At 44.2% G+C, this 21,106-nt stretch overlaps 1 pseudogene; it reads right to left on the bottom strand.

Annotated features, from left to right (window-relative positions):
• Window positions 1–21,106, bottom strand: part of LOC147747622 (uncharacterized) — a 143,089-nt pseudogene that overhangs the window by 17,139 nt on the left and 104,844 nt on the right.

Raw genomic sequence — 21,106 nt, 5'->3', positions numbered from 1 at the left:
CTACTGCACTAACAAGTAATGAATCACTAGTGAGGTCCCACTCCCACCTAGGTGAACCCCAACTGTAGGATTAGTCAGAGCAACGCCCATCACAGGTAACTAAATTGAAAGAAAACACAGAATTAGTGGGTTCTATTATTTCTATCGTAACTTTAAAAAGAATGAGACCAGGCTACCACCATGACACAACAAAAAATACCTCAATATGACAACAAGAACTAGCAGTAGTAACTTCTTCTGAGAAATGGGGAGCTAGTATTTAATTAAAAGTAAACTTACCAAATTGCTGGACTCAGGAAGAGTAGAATCAAAGTCAGGTTTGGACAAGGTTAAGCATTTACACACAACATCATAACACAAGGTCTGAATGAGGGTGTTAATAAATGATGTTCTTCTATATGTACAATATAGATCAATTTTATGCATGGGTGGGTTAATGGGGCCAGGTAATAGAAGATCCCTCAGTGAGTTGGTTCTGCTTTCACCACATACACCCCACAAAATGTGTGATCTATTAATGGTATACATTAAGTCACACCACAATGAATCCGACAGCCTGGGGGAAAAGGGTTAGGGGTTTGATGAATAGATGGGAAAGGGGATTTGGGGAAAGGTGTGACAAATATGGCACAACAATATTCATCTGGGTGATGAGCAGCATATCATGATCAGTCTGTTTTGGAAGGAAATGAAGGAATGAGGATGACAACAGTTAGATAAATGCATTGCAAACAGTCCTTCAGTCCCAGAGACCCAAGTTATTATTATATATCTAAATGTTCTATCATCTATTCAGTTATGTTTCTTAAAGAGCGCAGCTAATCAACCCTTAGTGTCTCTAGGCACTGGCTTTGAAAAACACTAGTTATGGATAAGTGAAGTGAAGCCACACAGTTATATGATTCTTTAAAGACAAATTACACTGTATTCCCAAATTGGGTGGTGCATCTACATTCTTCTCTGATAGTAAGTCATTCTTGGGTGCCTGGCTGAAGAGGTCCAGTAAGGTCAAGAGAAGGAGTATGAAGCTTTTGCCTTATTGTGCAGTAAAGGGAAGGCCTGTGGATTGTACAACAGAATTGATATTGTAGAGTCAAGGAGAAGGAAAGAAGGTAAGCTTCATGAGTAGTGTACCAGGAAACAAGAGCATAGTCTGCTGCAGTCATTGATTTTATGACTCATGTGTGATCAACTACTTGAGAAGTGAGAGCAGCCTCAAGGGTATTCCGAGCCTTGGATTCCCTCAAGAATTCCCATGGGCTTAAGGACGTCTGGGGGGAAAAGGAGCCTTTAGACCCAGGCTACACCTACTTCTCTTTCCCTAATGCGAAATATACCAAGCTAGATTACTTCTTGATCTCCCTCTCGGAAATGAATAAGGTTGGCATCAGGAAACTCCCGAAATCAATATCCGACCACAACCCATTAATTATAATCTGTACAATTTCAAGTATGGAGAGGAAACAAAACAGCTGGTCGTTCGAGCGTAAGCTTCTGTTAGATACCAGATTTGTAGAACACATTAGAAAATGGGCAGAGGAATTTTTTGATATCAATAGATACAGCACATCCAGAAATATGGTTTGGAAGCCTTCAAAGCCTCTTTGAGGGGGGAAACAATTAGCTGCTCCGCCAGGCTCAGGAGGGAAGATAAGAGAGAGGTAGAGAAGCTGATGGATGAACTTGCAATGATAGAAAAACAGCATATTAGGGAAATTAGTATGGGGCAGGATGGTCACGGAAGCCTTACAAGAATTACCAATACCAAAGCTAACCTCCAGAAAATAGCTACGGAGAAGGAGGCTAGAAGCTATCAAGCAGCAAGGGCAAAACGGTACGAAACAGGGGAGCAGGCAGGAAAAGCTTTAGCCCTGCAGTTAAGACAGGAGAGAACTAAAAACATAATTCCCTGTATACAGGACGAAGGCATAGAGTTTACAGAGCCTAAAGAGATACTGAGAGTATTTCATGGGTTCTACCAAAAATTATATGATGAGGAGGAGCAGACCAGAGAGCCAAGGCCGGGCTTTACAGACAGGGGCCCCAGAGTAACTGTACAGGATCGGGAAGAATTGGAAAAAGATATACAGATAAACGAGGTAACGAAAGCCCTACATGAGCTAGCTGCGGGAAAGGCCGCAGGTCCTGACGGGTTACCCCTAGAAGTGTATGTGTGCCTAGAAAAACAGATTACCCCTATATTGATTGACCTATTTAATGGGATTCTATATACAGGGAGAGTACCAGAATCATGGAAAGAGACAAAAATCATTATCTTTCATAAGAAGGGGAAACCCAAGGAATTACCAGGATCATACCGCCCCATATCGCTCATAAATGCTGACACAAAGCTATATTCAAAGATCTGGGCGAGTAGATTGGGGGGGATGATTGGCAATCTCGTGTCTCCGTGGCAGCATGGGTTTGTGCCAGGGAGAGGCACCACAGACCATATTAGAAGGGCAATAGCATTGTTCGACGCTCAGGGTGCCGCGGGGGGGGAGATGGCCATGATTCTCCTCGACGCGGAGAAAGCCTTCGACCGCGTGGTCTGGGATTATCTCTGGGGTATATTGGGAGGCAGAGGGTTCGGTAACAATTGTTTTAGGGCAATTAAAGCCATGTATTGTAACCCAGTGGCTAGGGTCTCAGTCATGGGGCTTCAATCTGATAAAATAATAATCAAGAGAGGGACGCGTCAGGGGTGCCCCTGCTCTCCAATTCTATTCTCTATGTATATAGACCCCCTTATACAAAGAATCCTGGCCTCAGGACAAATAAGCCCAGTAGTGGTCAATGGATTCACAACCAAATTATTGGCTTATGCAGATGATCTGGCTATAACCACTGTGGACCCCCACCAAGCAATGCCGGAAATTGTACAATTGGCCAAAGAATTTGGCAATTGCTCTAGGTATAAGTTGAATGAGGGGAAAACCCAGATCATCTGTACCAAGAATATTAGGAAAAGTGATCATAGGTATGTAGAGTGTGCGACGTATCTTGGGGTTAAGATTAATTCATCAGTTGAGAAGATGGTTGAGGAGAACTATCTTCCGCTGCTCGGCTCAATTGAAACAGAGTTTAGAAGAATTGATGTCCTGCATCTATCCCTTATAGGTAGGGTGAATGCCCTAAAGATGACCATGTTTCCCAAAATATTATATCTTTTTAGGGCTATTCCCCTATTTATAGGGGAGACAATGATCAGAAAAATTGAATCCACGTTTGTCAGATTTGTGTGGCAGTACGGTAAAATCAGACGATCTATAAACTATCTATCTTTACCGGTGGATAGGGGCGGTCTGTCATTTCCAAACCTCAAACTTTACCATTTAGCATGCCTGTTCACACAAATGAATATATTGATTCAATCTGAACCCTTGCCAGCAGTAGGCTATAATGAAAATCAAGATCCTCCCTCCATCTATGAGCTATTGCTAGGTAGAAAAGCGTATGGGTTATTACAGTGTGAAGTGGAACTGAGATTCTACAACAGGACGAGATATAGGATCATCAAAGGGGTTTGGTGGACGTGGAAATCCATAGGTAAAATCCTAGGAATCCCGAAAATAAATGCTAATACTGATCTGTGGAAATCATGTCTATTCACCCATCTTGGACAGAACGAGAATAGTTTAATTTGGAGGGCACAAGGGATAAGATGCTTGGGTGATGTTATGTTGGGAGAGAATATATATAGCTTTATCGAAATACAGCGGATGTTTGGGATCCCTGGGAATCACTGGCTGCTATACTGGCAAGTCATTCAAACTATCTCAGCAATAAGACCAAAACTAGTGATGACACCAAACTGCCAACTGATTGAGTATATAAAAAGAGGGGGAAGGAAGATTGGTACGGTCTATAATTTTCTGGTGTCCGGGCTCCCAGATGATCTGGATAAAACTGAGGTGGCTTGGTCACGTAAGTTAGGGGACCCAGACGTAGATATAGATCTGGCCTTACTTTTAAGCAGTAAAGTATTTCGAGCCTCAAACTTAAGGGCCCAACATTACAAGACGGTGTTTAACCTTTATTACACCCCTGCAAAGCTGTTTGGGTGGGGGTTAAGGGAAGACGATAAGTGCCCAAGATGTAACACAGGCCCAGCAGATTTGATACATATGTTTTACGGCTGCTCTAGTCTGGCCCCAATTTGTGGTGAGATAACAACCTTTTTGAGGGGGCTGCTAGGTAACAATATCAACCTATCCCCCACACTGGTTCTTTTAGGAGTGGACTCTAAACTTAAGGTTGTGAAACACGCACAAGCATTGTTATTTATTGCCGCAGCAGTACTCCGTATGCTAATCTCTGCTGGGTGGAAAGATTCCAACGCCCCCACATTTCAGATGTGGATGTCTAGGCTGCTGGGTATCCACAATCTGGAAGCCTGCCTTTATGAATTAAAGGGTAGAAAGAAGCAGCAGTTTGGTAGGAATATTTGGGCACCGGTTAAGATCTGGAGAAACCCTGATTCATGAGATTTGTGGGGATTTGGCTCCTTTGTTCTATTTTTAAGAATTTTGACTGAATGTTATTAACTTTTGTAAAGCTCTGATTAATGTACTGCATATTATGAAATTCTTTTTTTACATTTTATAATATATAGTGTATCTATTTATCTGGATATGTACTGATTCTGTAATTTTAACTGCCTGAAAAAAAAAATGAAAAAAAAAGAGAAGTGAGAGCAAATTACAACCAAAGCAATTGGCTTCTTGTACTTCCAGCCTGAATATGTTCACAACAGTGATAATAACATTTAGCCAAGTGCATGCATATTGTGATGATGTGACATCACTTGTCAGTTTCTAGTTATTTGTGACAACAGGCCCCCTACCCCACAACCACACAAGAGAAGAGATTCAGATTTGAGCCAGCACACACACTAAGCAGCATTTCATTTCCAAAACCACCTCTCACAAAGCCACAGAGATGAGTAGGCCTCTCAGAGTGATCATCATGTTCCCCTGAAGTTGATAACTTCCTTCCTATGGCTGTTGTTGAGATAGTCTCACCCTGAATCCTTCTACTATCCACCTGATTCTCAGGAATGAATATGTCCAAATGTGTCTCGACTAATGACCCAAACAAAAGAGATCGACCTGTAGTGCACTGCTGTTGAAAATGAGAAAGAAAAGGTTTTTTGTGTTGATTTGTGTTTGTTACCTAAATGTACTTCTCTGCTTTTTGAAGACTGTAAGCCAGAACAAAGGACTGGACCCAGAAAACAAATCTTGATAAGTGTGAAAGGGAAAGGGTCAATCATCTTCAGAAACAGTTATCACCCATCAGGTCACAAACATTGCAAATCATCACAATCAAGCTTACAAATTATAGTTATAATACCCTCCCTCACTGTCTGCCACCACATGAATCATCACTCACAATCACTCAATAATATAGCACTCATTGGTGCAATATATTTGACTTTTCCAATCCAAGCACTGTGGTATACAATCGTAATTCCACTTTGATCCATGTAAGACACATTAGGTAGTCTTGTAAATCAAATGTTTTCTAGGGCAGTCCTGCTAGATAATGAAAGAAGGATAAGCCCAGGACGGAGGCAGGCATTGTCTCTCGAATTTCCTTGAAGGACATGGGAGAGGCTTTTTCACTGCACTCTGTTCCAACTACAATCACACGACATGAGGGATGAGTACAACTCTTTCTAAGTGGGTCCTGAGGAAGGTGGTATGAACCCACCGAAACGCGCGTAGACCTGGCGTGTAACAGACCTGGCGTGTAACAAAAACACTGACGTTCCGGGTTACCTCAACCTTAGAATTTGTTTCAGAACGTGTATGACTGGGACACTGGATGAATGAGTGGTGTGCATGAAAGTTGGTGTGTGAGACAGGGTAATTGTTAGTTTTTTACTTAATTTGCTAAAATCACAGAGTATACACTGTATAGACTGTTATTATTATAGTATTAATCTTTGCACTTATTTATATGAATTGTATTAATATCTATGTTGATGAATTGATGTTCAACCTTGAAAAAGATTCAAAAAAAGAAAAAATTGTTTTAATAACACTTTGATAAACTTATCTCCAAAAAAAAGCAATAAAATATAATTAATGAGAAGAAACACACTGGTGTCCCTGGACTAAATTGAAGGCTACTTGTAGAATTGTTGAGAGCAATGCCATAAAAGAAACTAAGATTTGACCATGGGGGAAATTTGTTATTTTTGTGTATAAGCGTAGTCCCCTCTTTTCCCTGGTCATATAAGCAAACCTTAGAGGGGGGTCCCAAATTTCATGGTAACCAACTGCAATCAAGCCATCCATGTGCCTAAAATAGTAAGGGTGCACTAGTCACCTAGACACAAACCAACAAAATATATAACATTGTCTTAGCTATAGCAAACATTTTTTGGCAAAGCAGTTTGGTGATAAAGTTCTATTTTGTCCTACTCCGTCAGGAAAGTAGAGTTTGTCGAGAAACTCAGGTGGATCACCCAGAAGTTAGTCAACCTACACACTAGGACCTGAATCTGACCAATCAACCTCACCCTCCTCCTGTGGTATTTCAGGTATGATGAAATTTGGTAGTATAAAGTGTTGGTTCATTTTGATCATGGTCAATCTCTCCATGTTTTGAGGTGAGAGACTGGTTTGTCTCACTGTGAAGACAGCACAGCTGCACTGAACACACATACAGCAGAGACACTGGCTACCAGACAGGCCAGATACTATTGCAAGCCTGCTGAGCTGTGGCCATTGGCGGATCTTCACATGCCAACACACCAAGGGGTTTTGATCCACATAGACCTCTTTTGGGTCATCCAGATACCCATGGAACATCCTCTCAATCGTTATTGGTGCTGCCACTTGCTCTACTTCTTTTTTTTCACCTCTGCGCTGAACTTTAGCCCTGCCCTTAATACCAAATCAATCCAGAGGTTGTGGATGATTCTTATGCTCCATTTGTTGTTGCCACTGGCGTTCTTGTTGCAGGTGTTGGCTTCTGTGAGACAACAGGATTGCCCTATAGGGTAGTTGAAGGCTGCAACCCAGAACTTCTTTCCATGAGTGGTACTCTGTGTTCAAGGCATTCTTCTTCCAGTACTTGGGCTCATCCAACAATCCAGTGCTTGTTTTCTGAAGCATCCCATTTGGAAAAAAGAATGAACGTGGGCAGTAATTTTTGTAATATAGTTTCAATATTATGGCAGAGACGTACTCTGGATGACATGATGTCTCCCTGCAGCTGTGTACTCTCAGAAGAGAGACGGATTAAGCTCTGAACCAAGGTATACGCATTTTCATTTTCGTTTTTCCACAGCTGTGAACCTGTCAGACATGCTTTTTAACCGGTGCTTTATCAGACACAACAATGGGATAGCTTGGCCCATCGTAGTATCCTCCTTGCTGACTTCCTGTGTGAAAGCTGACTAGTTTCCATTTGTCAAACCCAATGGTTATGCTTTTAGTTACAGCCCCTCTTCTTTGCATGACATACTAATTGATTGGTTTGCACTTCTCAAACAGATGTTTTAACATGCAATATGTTGAGTTCCAATGTGTTGGCACCACCTGTATGTGAGCTTTAACTCATACTATATTAGTATGCTGAATGATCCTCAATTATTTCCAGGCTTTAAAAGAATGGCTGAAATGAGTGCAGATTTTTCTGCAGATAGTCAGTAAGTTGCTGACTAGGTCTTCTTTTTTGAGAAAGTCCTGCACAATGATGTTGATGCAATATGCCAAACACTTTACCATGAAATAGCCACCCTCTGCCTTGACCATAACTATGTACCGGCCATTGTCAGTGGCAACAAACCCAATTATGAGACCTCTGGGTTGCAGCTATTCAAAAAACTTGCTGTTAAAGTCTTCCAAGCTGTTTGCAGCTGTTGCATGCTGCCAACCGCTCTTAAATGTATTTACCACACTTAGTACAGAAGCTATCTGTTGCTTAACCCCACAAAGAGAACTAGTATGCAGTGATACACATGAAATCAGTGGCTTGACAACTGGTCCACTTGTCTGTCGTCAAATGGATAGTTAGAACAGTACTCTGTTGCAAAGCTTTTCCAACCAATTCCAGCATATCGTGATGGAGCACTGTAACAGTCACTCTGGCATAGTCCGTCCTTCTGGGAACCTTCCATTTCAGGCTGCCACAAACTCTAAAAAGCCCACTCCTTCCACAGAAGAAAAAGGGAAGAGGTCCAGCGCAGACATTTTAGCCAGGACCCCATTGGACAAATGTGCCACTCGGTGATTGGATTCCTGCCTTAACTTGCTCTTAATAGTAGCCTGGATTTTTTCTTTTGCAGTACCACTGATGCAGGTGACTTCTGGAGAGAACCTAGGAAGTGTTGACTCAAAGATGTGCTAGGGGCAGTCACTGTATGCGGTTGGGTCTCTATCTGACTCTTGTGCATTTGAGATGTTGCTGAGGATAGTAATACCGGGTGTTGCACACAGCCCTTTTTGGCAGGTTCACCGCGAAACTTTTTGCTTTTGCCTAGCCTGTTTCTGTAACCTGGTGTTGGTGATTTTAGGTCTCTGCGCACTTTTTCACTGTGATCCAGTGTAAAGTTGTACGCAGTATGATTGTGTCTATTGTGGAAGTGCCACTTCTAGAGGTTGGCATGTTTGTGTAATTTGTGTCTAGCGTGTGATTGGCTGGAGCTGGCTGGTGAGCCTGGCTCCAGGAGTCAGGATGGGTCAGCCCCTGTGGTGAATGGAGAGATTAGCATGCTGATGTGAGGAAGGGGTACACCTGGGACCTAAATAGGGCTGGGTTTTCCCTCCACAATGCTGGCTCCAGCCCCTGTGGTGCATCTGATGTCCCTAGCCTGGCCAGTGAAAGGAGTTTCCCATAACCAGTTGTAGCTGGTTCCCACATTGCCTGCACCCTGCTTGACAAAGGATTTGCTGTATAAATGAGGGGCTGTGACTCCATGAAGAAGTTCTTGTTCTCCAACTTGAATCTACCAGGGGCATGCTGCTGCTGGGGCCCAGGGGAAGGCTTGCCTCCCTGGGCCCTGCCCAGCCCCTGGATACCTGATGGACTTTTCCTTTAGGACTTCTCTTTGGACCTTGTTCCTGGGACCCCCTTTTTGCTGTAGGGGTCCTTTCTGGGGGCTAGGTAGTCTCTGTGCCCCCTTAGCGCCTGGGAAAGCACTTTATTTTAACTTGCCTGCGTGTGCAAAGCAGATGCCCACCCTGCATTTTGGCCGTGCTATGTTTATTTAATTTGCGGGTGCCATCCCGCGTCATGGCCGCCTACATTTATATTTTGATTTTGAGGGAGCCTACCCCTCATTTGGTGCACGAATTGCCGCCGCCCGCGGCCCACCAGGTTGTGGGCGGGGCCGCTGGACGGAAGCGGAACTGATGTTGCGGCAAGAGGGAAAGCTGATCTGCATCGGGAGGAGGACAGGAGCCCACCCCGCCTCCTCGAGTGCTGGTGCGGGGCTCCTGTGAGTTGATGGGAGCCCCGGGCGAAGACGTGCAGCCTGTTGTCTTGCGGAGGGGGCGGGAGGCACAATGCCGGTGCCTGCCCCTCCGCGCTGCTCGCCTAAAGTGCCGCGCGAGGTCTGGTGAGTAGGCCGATGGGGAGGCAGCCTAGATGGGAGTCCCACATTTTCCCCAAGGAGGCCTCCTTCCTTGCAGCAAGCCCCGTGAGGTGCCAGTGAGGCAAGTGTGGTTCCCCGGGCCCAGAGATGCCCAGACCTTTATGGAGGCAGTATTCGAGCAGCCCCGTTTGGCAGCGGGCCGCTCCACCAGTTTGCTTATAATTGATCAAAGGGCATGGACACGCCGCAGTGCTCGCCCAGGGTGGGGGCGACCCCCAGATGGCAGTGGGTCGCCCCACCATTTTGTACAGAGCCAGAGGGCTCCGACATTGAGGCATTCTTGTGTTGGGCCGGAGGGCTCCAGTGGGCATATTTGTTTTCAGAGCCAAGAGGGCTCCAACAGTTTGCACAGTTTTGTTCTAGGGCCAGTGAGGGCCCTGTCACAGTTTGGCTGATTTACAGCTGCCCAGCAAGTAGTGGGCAGCTGCACCGTTTAGGCTTTTTTTTTCTTTCATCCCTACCTTGGCCTTCCACAGCTGCGCAGCACTTAGTGCCAGCTGCAGCGTTTAGGTCCTTGGGATTGTCATCAGCTGCCCAGCAAGTAGTGGGCAGCTGCAACGTTTAGGTTTGCGCCTGTGGCACACCCCTGACTGGCGCTGCGTGGCGGCGTGCCCTGACATTCTGGACACAGGGCATTTGAGCCCTCCTTGAGATTGCGAGTTGGCCAGGGGGCTGGTATTTGAATAGGGTGCAAGGCCCTAATGTGATTTTTGCGCAATGTGGTTTTATTTACTATGTTTATGATGGTAATTGCTTAACACCTTAGCTGCGTGTAAACATCCCTCCCCAGTGCTGCGCTGTCCATTGGAACCAGTGCTGAATGGACGTCCAATGGTCGTGCGCAGCACTGGGGAGGTAGCGCTGCTAAAGACCGTTGGCCGTCAGCAGCACTTAAGGGGTTAATGTGAGTGATATGTGCCTTAAAGGTGGTACTAGGAAATGTAATGAATTTAGTATGTTTTACGCACCCTGTATTGATACCTCTAGAGATGGTTTTTCCTGTGGAGGTTTATGTTAATGAGATTATGTTTCACTGTGAGTTATGCCCCTAAATGTGATTTATTCTTAGGAGGCAGAGTCTTATGTGTTTAGAATAGTGAGGAGATTGCCTACTGTATTTTTACTGGTATGGCCTAAATGTTAGTCAGGCGTAATGTGCAATGCCATTATGCCTGTGATACCTCCAACTGTGTTTTCATGCTTAGGAGGTTGTTTTGCCTAGTATAGTTTATACTAGCGAGGTTATGTGTCCATTCGTGACCTATGCCTATGGTTATTAGTATTGCATAATGTGTACCTACCTTTACCAGTGGTTACTGGTTGTGATCTATAATTGTTATTTGGTGTGACAGTTATTCTAAGTGCTAGTTCTACTAAGTGCTGATTCTGACAGTGGCCCACGTGGCCCTGTCCTGGTGTAAATAATCCCTTGTGAATATTGCCCGTGCCAGTTGGCACAATGTATATTGTGTGTTTACTATCTGATGTGTTTTGACAATACAAAAGTTATTTCTTTTGTGTGTGCCTAGGATGTTGTTGTTGTTGTGTGCGTGCGCAAATGCTTTACACATTGCCTCCGAGATAAGCCTGTCTGCTTGTGCCAAGCTACCAGAGCAGGGGTTATCTTGGCGTTTGACTCCCTTGTCCTGACTAGAATGGTAGTTTCTGCCTGGCTTTGGCGCAAGCCTTAGCCAACCATAAATCCCAGTTCTAACACCAGGGCACTGCTAGTGGCAGGGCTGTTTTGCATAAAGGTGTCACCCTGTTCTTCCTCATCACCTATACCCCCTACTATGATCAGAGGCTCTGGGGCTAATTCCAATCTAACATTACCTTGACCACCAGCATGTGCAGAAAGTTGATTAAGGTGCACCTCCCAGGGGAGTGTCTTTTTGTCAGATGGGTCACTTGGCCTCCAGTACCATAGTGCATACCAAGCTTACCTCGACAAACACTAGGGTTGAGAAAGGAGCATATTGCAATGTTGTCCTTCTGTTTGCTAACCTCAAATAAGTCCCAAACTGGGGATGTGTAATTTTTATCTGTGCCAATGGTGGCACTGCCAATGCATGAAGAACTTGAGGTAGGATGGTGTGTCAACGATTGGCTGTGTGCAGTGCATACCTCCACTGAGCTAGTTGTGTATGCAGGTCCCAGAGTGGGCCTTACAAATAGGAGGGCACCTGCTAGCAATGGTGGTGGTGCCACATCCCTCAGAGTAGTTTGAATAGGAGGGGTAATGTCAGCCTCCTATATGCCAGCTTTCAAAATGACTGTCTCATCATCCTCATCACCTTTCATAATTGTAAGTCTTTCATTAACTTTATTTTTCCTGATCATCTCATGGCATGTCTTGGACTCAGCCAGGGATCAACCTGTGTCCAGATCACCAGAAAAGGGGCTTGGAGAAGATGGTGGATTACCCTTCCTTTTTCTTGCTGGAGATCTGGAAGCTAATAGCTGTAAAAAAGGTGGTCCTTGCTTAGCAGGAATATCAATCTCCTGTTCTGCTCCTTCTTCAGGAAGATCTGTTGCTGGCTGCCACTGTTGTCTACTTTCTTGCAACAATTAGGTACTACTTTGAGAAAGAGACCAATACAATGCCACTGCTTGTCAGCATACACATGATTGTAGTGGCTGTCATCTGAGAGACATGGCCTTGGTTCGGGTATTGCTACTAATGCAGGAGTGCTGATCCCACCCTGGAGTAACACCTTTATTTAGGACCATCTTGAAGCTGTCAGTTGGCAGTGGGATTTAGCGGCACAAGCACAGGAGATTGTATGGCAGTACCATCGGTACTGTATTCTGTGCACCTAGTATCAAAGAAGCAAGAAATGTGGTTACTTAAGTTGTCATTATTCTCCTAAATAATTAACAACAACAGTGCATTTCAAAGTCAAACCACAACACCAGAACATATTATTTAATTTTCAATCAGGTAACAACATACAGATGTAACTGTTTGCTTAGTGTACATCTAATAGAGACACTAGTGGCAGTCAGGGAGGAGCAGGGGGAAATTGAATAATGCTTAAAAAAATAATGCTGGTGTGCCTTATCGCAGGCAAAGGCGTCCAGGGGCAATGGAATAAACTTTTAAAAATGAAAGCTGGTGTGTGTTGTGCACCTATGGCAGGCAGAGGGGCCAGGGGAAAATGGAATAATAATACTTAAATTGCTAAAGCTGCTGTGCGGCTATGCACCTATGGCAGGCAGATAGTGGATGGGTGGTGGGAAAATATTAAAAAATGAGTTTCAATTAAATTTAAAAATTAATTCTAAAAAAAATAAAAAATAAAAAGTAAAGAAAATTGAAAGAACACATGTAATAAATAACAAAAAAGTGAATTGCTGCTGTATTAGGGAATACTAGGGGACTATGAGAAACCCATTGGGAGGCCATGGGGTGAACGTGAAAAATTCATACAAATGCATATAATATAAAACCCATGTAATATGCAAATACTACAATGATCCTCAATCATAATATTGAACTGATATCAGGGAAAGGAAAATAAGTAAACAATTTCAAAAAGGCATAGCCCTCTCCTATCAATCTCCTTTGAAAACTGGATAAAAGGGTGGCTCCACAAGATGGCCACTCGACAAATGGTCAACCAACATCAAGGAAGGTGGCATGACCACAACAAAGAACATATGCAGGTCAATGACAACAGCAGACTGGCTGGCTACACAAATTTGCCGCTGACAACATGGTCAAACAACAGCATGCAAAGAGGCATGGCCACGATAAAAAACACCACATTCAGGTCTATGTCAAAAGCATGCTGGCTGTCTATACAAAATGATAGCCAGCCACATGGTCAAACCACAAGGAAGGAGCAATGGAAAACTAAGAACACATGCAAGTCTGAGGCAAAAGCACACTGGCTGGCTACACAAAATGGCCACCGACCATATGGTCAAACAAAAACAGAAAGAAAGTAGGCATGGCCACAACAAAGTATACATTCAGGCCTATAGCAAAAGCACACTTGCTGGCTACATAAAATGACCACCGACCACATAGTCAAAAAGCAGCTAGCATGGAGGCAAGGCCACAACAAAGAATATACACAGGCCTATGGCAAAAGCATACAAGTAGGCTACACAAAATTGCCACCGACCACATGGTTAAACAACAACGGCAAGCAAAGAGGCATGGCCACAACAACAAATACATGCAGGCCTATGGCAAAGCACACTGGCTGCCTACACAAAATGGCCATCGACCACATGGTCAAACAATAGCAAGCAAGGATACATGACCACAATAAAGACCAAATGCAAGCCTGTAGCAAAAGTGCACTTGTTGGCTACACAAAATGATTGTCAGCCATATGGTCAAACAACAACAAGCAAGGAGTAATGGTACACAAAGAACACATGCAGGACAATGGACACAGACTACACAAAAAGGCCTCTGTCCACAGAACATGTAGAACAAAGACAAATGGTGGCCTATGGCAAACACACACTTGCCAGACAAAGGAGGCATTGGTAACACTGAAGAAAACACAGACATTAATTTAGAAATGCAAAAAATTCAAATTAACCGAGCTATAAAAATGTTACAACAAGTCACCATAAATGCTCCCGAGACATCAAATATTACCCACATATGCACTTTTTTCACATAGAAAATGTGAAATACAAAAAAGCACCACTTTTTAAATGTAATCCAAAGCCATCCCAGTGTAATAAAACAAAATATACCATTGAAACAGTTGTTCATGCACCCATGTCTCGTACTGACTTGAGCATACTGATTAGATGTGCCATTGGCAGACTAGACCACATAGTAAAATTAATTATTATTGCAAATTTAACAAACATGGAATAAATGCACTGAACTGTGCAGCATAGTTCCTTTACAAAAGAAGAAAAATAAAATACAAAAATATAACTAGGCCCCTATTGAAACTGCAGGTCTCTCACCACAAAGATCAAATAAAAGAACAAATAAAAACTGGTGCAAGCCCTCTATCAAACACACAACACCCTTATACAAGAGTTTTTTAACTTAATTGTGAAATCTCAAAAGCAAAGGCCTTAAACCCATTGGTATATATGCAGCAGACAAAGAAAGCGATCCGTCCACCTACAAAGCCAAATGAAAAGTGACCAGGAGACGGACAAAGCACTGAGAGACGCCTGCTGGACAGGAACAGCAAGTTGGAGTGTCTGGAGCACTTCTTTTTTATTGAAAAAAAAAAGTAAAAGAAAAGAAAAGGCATCTCGCACTAACAAACATCCTGAACAGTCCGTTGGAATAGAATAATAACTCAGAAATGCCTTTTCAACTAGATTTAGCTGCTTCTAGATGAGAGAATCTGTTCAATTGCAGCTGTGTTCACTTGCGCTTGCCAACAGGCCACCAAGTGTCATACACGCTCACTAGCAGCCAGTAAATCCTGCTATGCTCAACAAAAACGCTGCAAAATACATTTTGCAAGCAACCACAGAAAAAAACACCTCTATGCAGCAGAAGGCAGCATTTATTGGGAACTCCACATTGCTACCGGAATGTGGAATACTTGAACTACGCAATCTCCACTAGTGCAGTGAATGTCACCACTGAAAGGGTAAATCGCTCATCAGTGTAAATATATAAACACTTTTAAACACCTGCACAATCATAAACTAAAATACAAGGCAAAGACGTGAAAGTGAGGGAGAATGAGTCATTGTAATTTCTTTTTGTAGACGCCAACACAATGTAACTTTCTTATACAAGGTAGCAGCAAGAGATACTTTCCAAGATAATTCTGGTTAAGTTTGTTGTGTAGATATACCACTAAAATATTGCTTTTTAAATTTTGTGTGGGTGCTTTTGGGTGCAGGGTAGAGAATCATGATGTATGCCTTATCTACTTATTTTATACACTAGGGAAAATCTAGGAATATTAAAATCATATTTGAGTTTTTGGCAGTGTTTAATTCTATCACTGGCTTCATATATATATTTTTTTTTACTTTGCAGGGTTTTGAAAAATTTCAAACTTTAAACACCATTTCCTTGTTTCAGCGCTGTAGGCAGCAGTACGTAGACTTCATCCTGTGAGGCGCTATGTCCCATCTTGCTAGGCAGAGCAAGACTGGAAGTAAAAATCTACTTGGCAAAAAGGTATAAAATAGCCCTGCTCCCGTCTTTCTATCTCATCTCTCTTTCCTTCTCTCTCTCTCCTCGCCCCTTCTGCCATACCTCTCACCACCGTCATGCCGCTGTAATTATATGGCAAAGTTTAGTAATTGGCAGAGCCACCAGCAACGGCCCCCTTCCTCAAACAAGCACTGAAAATGCAAAAGGTCTCGCCTTTGCTTACTTTAAAGCCATTTGCTTTGCTAATGGTATTGTCCAGCAAAGCAAATGACTTTACCTTAATAAAAGACGAGACCTATGTTCAGCATGCGTTCGCTCCCTGTGCATGTAGGAATCCGAAGCTATTTGCAAACGTACTCGCCCACAAAAGCCTAGAAAAATGTGACTTTCCCCCCGGAAAAGTGATCAGACCGAGAAGACGGGAAGGCTCTGAAAACCCAGTGGTCCCCACTGCAGGTTTAATTCACGTTCCTAATGATTTATAAGGCCTGCCTTGATCGCCAGCTGTGCTTCTGGGGTTAGCCCGAGCCCTTGGCTCTTCAGGCTGACTCAGCAGCTCGCTTCCCAGCAGCAGCCATGCTGCTAGCTCAGCCCTGCCTGCCTTTCAGTCATTGTATCCCCGCCCAATCTCTTGGCCGTTTTTAAAAGTATATGTGCACGTAGTTAAATAAGAAGGGTGTGACATTGTATCTGGAAGCAGTCTGTGATGGAAGCATGCAGGGACAATATGAAGATTAATTTCCAGCCGCAGGTGAGAGTTCGGCATGCTTGCCCATTAGCATGGCCTGTGCATTGCGACAATTGCAAACACCTACACACGGGATAGAATGAGGAACCAGAAACGTTAAAGAAGGTGCTTTCTACACCCCAAGCTGGCATTTCAAGAGTCTTTTATTTTAAGCTAAGAAATCAACCCCGTAAATAGGCAAATAGTGATTGATCGGCACTCCATTAACACCTGACAAGTCTGTATGTAGGCTTACAGGAAATTAATTCAGCCATGTTCATATTACCTGCCTGCCTCTGTGGAATAGCCGTGGTCGCGGTGAGTGTGTTAATTTCTGAGACCTAGGGTATGACTGTGTGAAACGCATTGTATGAGCTTTTCAGTCAGTATGTTGCTGCTTTTCTTGACAGTGTTAGTTCCTTTAATTCTGTTTTGTCGTGGCGTGGCTTGGGCTGGTTTTCGTTCTCATCCATAACTTTCCATTGAGGTTCCAACCAAAGCAACAACGAATCTTTCTGTGCACTTCGCAATAGAAACCTCACATTGGACTCCTTTGAGTGGTTAATATGCGGCCCTACGGTGGAAGATGGGATTGACCCAGTAGTGCAATCTCTCTCTCTCTCTCTCTCTCTCTCTCTCTCCCCTTCCATCTCTCTCTCTCTCTCTCTCTCTCTCTCTCTATCTCTCTCTCTCTCTCTTTCTCTCCCTCTCTCTCTCTCTCTCTCTCTCTCTCTCTCTCTCCAATAGCTTGCTTAATCTCCACAACAGCACCAGCAGCGCTGGGATGCCTGGCTTTTGCTAGGCCGAGACCTAAAAACGGCATCCAACGTCTCTAGTCCACCAGGGAAATGCCCGGTAGAAGAAAATGGGCAGTTTTGCCTGCTTGAAGAGGAAGGCCTTGACTCAGCTGGGAATGACTGCATCTTAATGGCCAAACTGCACCTGATTACCCATTAAGCATAGGGCTATGGGCAGGTTAATAAAACCCCATTGTCATAGCATATTGTCCCCCTGAGTTAATTTACCTTATGCCTGTTGGCCACCAGCAGCAAGGGCAAAGCATTTTCATCCTGCAGGATATACCATCCTTCTCTTCGAGCCCATCTAGCTGTATTATCCACAGAGGAATTTGTGGGCCAAACAGTTCATGGAATGTTTAGAACTTCCCCAGCCTTCACAAAGGATAACGTTTGGTGTGCTGACCTGACATCACGGGCAAAATAAAATGCTTTGAGAAGCCTTTTTATCAGCAGTGATCACCCTTAATAAGTGCCTTTTGGAAAGGACGCTGGTGTACTTGAGCAGCACTCCGGATCTGGTGGTAGAGTTAGCATTTTGGTTTTAGAAGGACTGAGGTTTTTGAAGGACTTTCTGGCACAGGAACAGTAAAGGGCCTTAGGTAACTTGCACAGAATGTAAAACTGGTGTCAGTGGGGCACACTCTCAGGTAACCCCTGAATCTCATTGTATTCTATTATTCTATTAAAAATATTTATACAGCGCACTATCACCTTCGGTTTCTTGGCGCTCTTGATAAAGATAGCGGTGATCCAGGAAGGGGGAATTAATCATATGCTGCTTGAAAGAGCAGAGTTTTTAGGAGAGTACGGAAGCTATCGTACTTAGGACAGAGACGGAGAGAGAGGGGTAGGGAGTTCCAAGTAGCGGGAGCCAGAACAGAGAAGCTCAGGCCTCCATGCCTTTTTCTTTTAAATCTGGGGACCTCGAGAAGATTCAAAGATGCTGAGCGTAGAGCTCTGGCAGGAATATGACGGGATAAGGCTGATGAAATGAACTTAGGGGCTGCGTCCTCTAGGGCCTTAAAGGTGGTACATGCCAGTTTGAAGATGCACCGTTTTGAGACAGGGAGCCAATGCAGACTGCGGAGTAGGGGGGTGACGTGCTGGTGTCTGGGCTGGCAGAAAATCAAGCGGGCAGCTTGGTTCTGCACCAACTGAAGTCGATGAAGGTGACATGCGGGAATTCCTGCGTACAAGATGTTGGCGTAGTCAAGCCTGGAGGTGATGAGAGCAATGACTACTTGGGTCAGGGCTTCTTTGTTCAGAAACCTACTGATCTTGCGAATTCGCCTGAGATGGAAAAAGCAAGCAGAAGTTACCGCGTTGATGTGGGGTCTCATAGAAAGATCTTGGGAGATGGTCACCCCCAGGCTTGAGGTTCCGTGACGATTTGAACCCGTGTTTTCAATATTGTCGGAAATACATAATATTGGTATCAGCGAACCGCAAATGATCCATTTAGCATATCCTGGTGTTTTCGCTACGCTACGAGCAAGAGTACTCCTGTAACAGACACATTTCTGATGCACCCATGGCATCCATCTTAGATTATGGTAGCCATTTTGTGTTTCTTGCCCTCACATACGCAATAACCTCTGATCACTTCATTTCGATTAAGGACACGTAGCCTTAGCCGGAGATTCACCTCTCTAGTGACACGTGCACCTTGGAACAGAACACGCTGTAGCTGCATGACTCGACAAAGGCTGCCTCCTCTGCCCGAGGCCAGCCCCACCGAACTGGTTCTCGTGTCCATTGTCCTGATCATGATTAGGCGGCCGAAGCCGGTAGCCTTGCCCATTTACAACCCACAAGCATCCCTTATCCCACTTTTCTATCTTCCACACCTGGCTCCGTTCCTTTCTTTCTGAATCTTTATTAGGGGGAGGTAACGAAATTTACGATGAGGCGGTCCGGCTCTTGAATGCAATATTGACAAGGGATTGTGATGAACTAGTGGGAACCCCTCTTCGTAATGTTTGGCATCAGATATTATCGACGGTTCCTGTGTAACGCCAAATATTTATTGTTTTTGACACAAAGGTTTTGGGAATGTATTACATGTAAAGAATTTGCCCCCAGCTTAAAATTCAGTATATAAGGAGCAACCCTCTTTGTACAAATTGAACAGGCTCCTAGTTACTGCCCATGCGTAGTTTCTGTGACTTCTGTGTCCCTGCAGTAATAAACCTTTGGTCTTTGACGCCACCATCGAGAAGCCCGTGTTTCTGTTCATTTGTGCACCAAGGCAGGTTGAACTCCGGGGTCTTTGGGTGTTGTTCCCTGACACCTCTGGACGGAACCAAAAAGTCCAGAACTCCAATTGGCGCCCAATGTGGGGCGACGTCATTCGGTACCGGTCCAAAAGCCTGAAGAGTTCGAGAAGCTTCGTGTGAAGATTCCTGAGGGAGGCGCCCCACTTCATCGATCCCGGCATATCGCAAAAGTGGCCCGACGTTCTCTTCCACGAGGGTTCCCGTTCAGGACGGCTGCAGTGGGCCGTTGCCTTGACCGTCGCCCTGTCTTGGACCCGAGGTGCAGTCCTTAGTACAGCGAAACGTGACGGGTTTCTCCTTGGTGACGTCTTCAGTGCCTCAGTTAAGTATTTAGTGATAGCTAGCTGGTTACTTCGTGAGGGTTGTTAAAATCCTTTTTTGGTTTGGTTTGGTTTCGTAAGATTATCACTGGTTGTTCTGGTTACGATAATCTATTTGGTTTAGTTTGGGTATCGATACATCAGTTCGTTTTGGTAGGCCTAAGTTCTTGGTTCAGGTGCACATATTCGTTTCTTGTTTTGTTTGTTTTGTGTTCCGGATTGCAAAATGGTAAGTCGGAGAAATTTTATGTTGTCTTGTTTTGGTTGCAACAGTGACTCACGATTGGAGGACTCATGTCTGGTTCCTCCGATTGGGACTCCCCTATATGACTTATATGGTAAACATGGTGTGGGTCCTATATCTTATAATGAGGTATGGGTCCGATACACTGAGAAAGATGGTGTCCTTAGTTGGCCACTGCATGGTAGTTTTGAACCCGAAATTCTCGACAATTTAGAAGCGAAATTGTTTAGGAAGAAAGCCCGGCCGGCAATGTTTGATTCTTTCCGTTACTGGCGAAAAGAATCCAAACAGAGAGAAATGAAAAGGTTAAAGAAAGAACAGAAAGAGAAAGAAGAGTTGACTCTAGAAAAAGCAACTAAACAGTTGCAGGATAACGAGTGTGAGAAAGCCATAGAGGTGGCCATTAGAAAGCATAATTTAGCGATTGACAAGTGCTACCCTGCCTTGCCATCAAAAACAGTTAAGATACTAGAGGACTCTGAAAACGATCCTCTGTTGTCTTATTTGTTACGGTCACCTCCACCGTACGCACAAGGTGCTACGGCTCCACCTTTACCGAATGTTCAATTGCCGGTTGCTGGACAACCTGGTGTTCTTGCTCCTGTCCCTCAGAATCAGGTTACCGTACCTCCTGTGGTCAATGTAAATGTTCCTACGGCTCCTCCTCTTCCTGGGTTGCCGACTTCTATACCTGTATCTGTCTCGCTTACACCTACTGTTCCACAAACTATTTTTCTCGATACTCCTACTGTTCCGTTATCTGTTCCTACCTCTACTGTGTTTTCTACATCTGCGAGTGTGTTGACTCCACTTTCTGTTCGTCGGAGAATCACTGATTCTGTGTCTAGTATGCTGTCTCCTTTCTATAAAACTTTAATCAAGACTCCTACTTCCGACTCTGTTCAGAGACGTAGTCAGCTTCCAAGTACTGAGGAACGGGGAATTTTAGATTCCACGGCTCTCAGATGGATTTCGAAGAGTAGGAGATATAGCACGAGAGATGTGCTAGAAACATTTATGCAG

The sequence above is a fragment of the Lissotriton vulgaris genome, chromosome 1_1, assembly GCF_964263255.1.
Source record: "Lissotriton vulgaris chromosome 1_1, aLisVul1.2, whole genome shotgun sequence".
Classification (NCBI taxonomy): domain Eukaryota; kingdom Metazoa; phylum Chordata; class Amphibia; order Caudata; family Salamandridae; genus Lissotriton; species Lissotriton vulgaris.
This window is presented reverse-complemented; position numbering and strand designations above follow the sequence as displayed.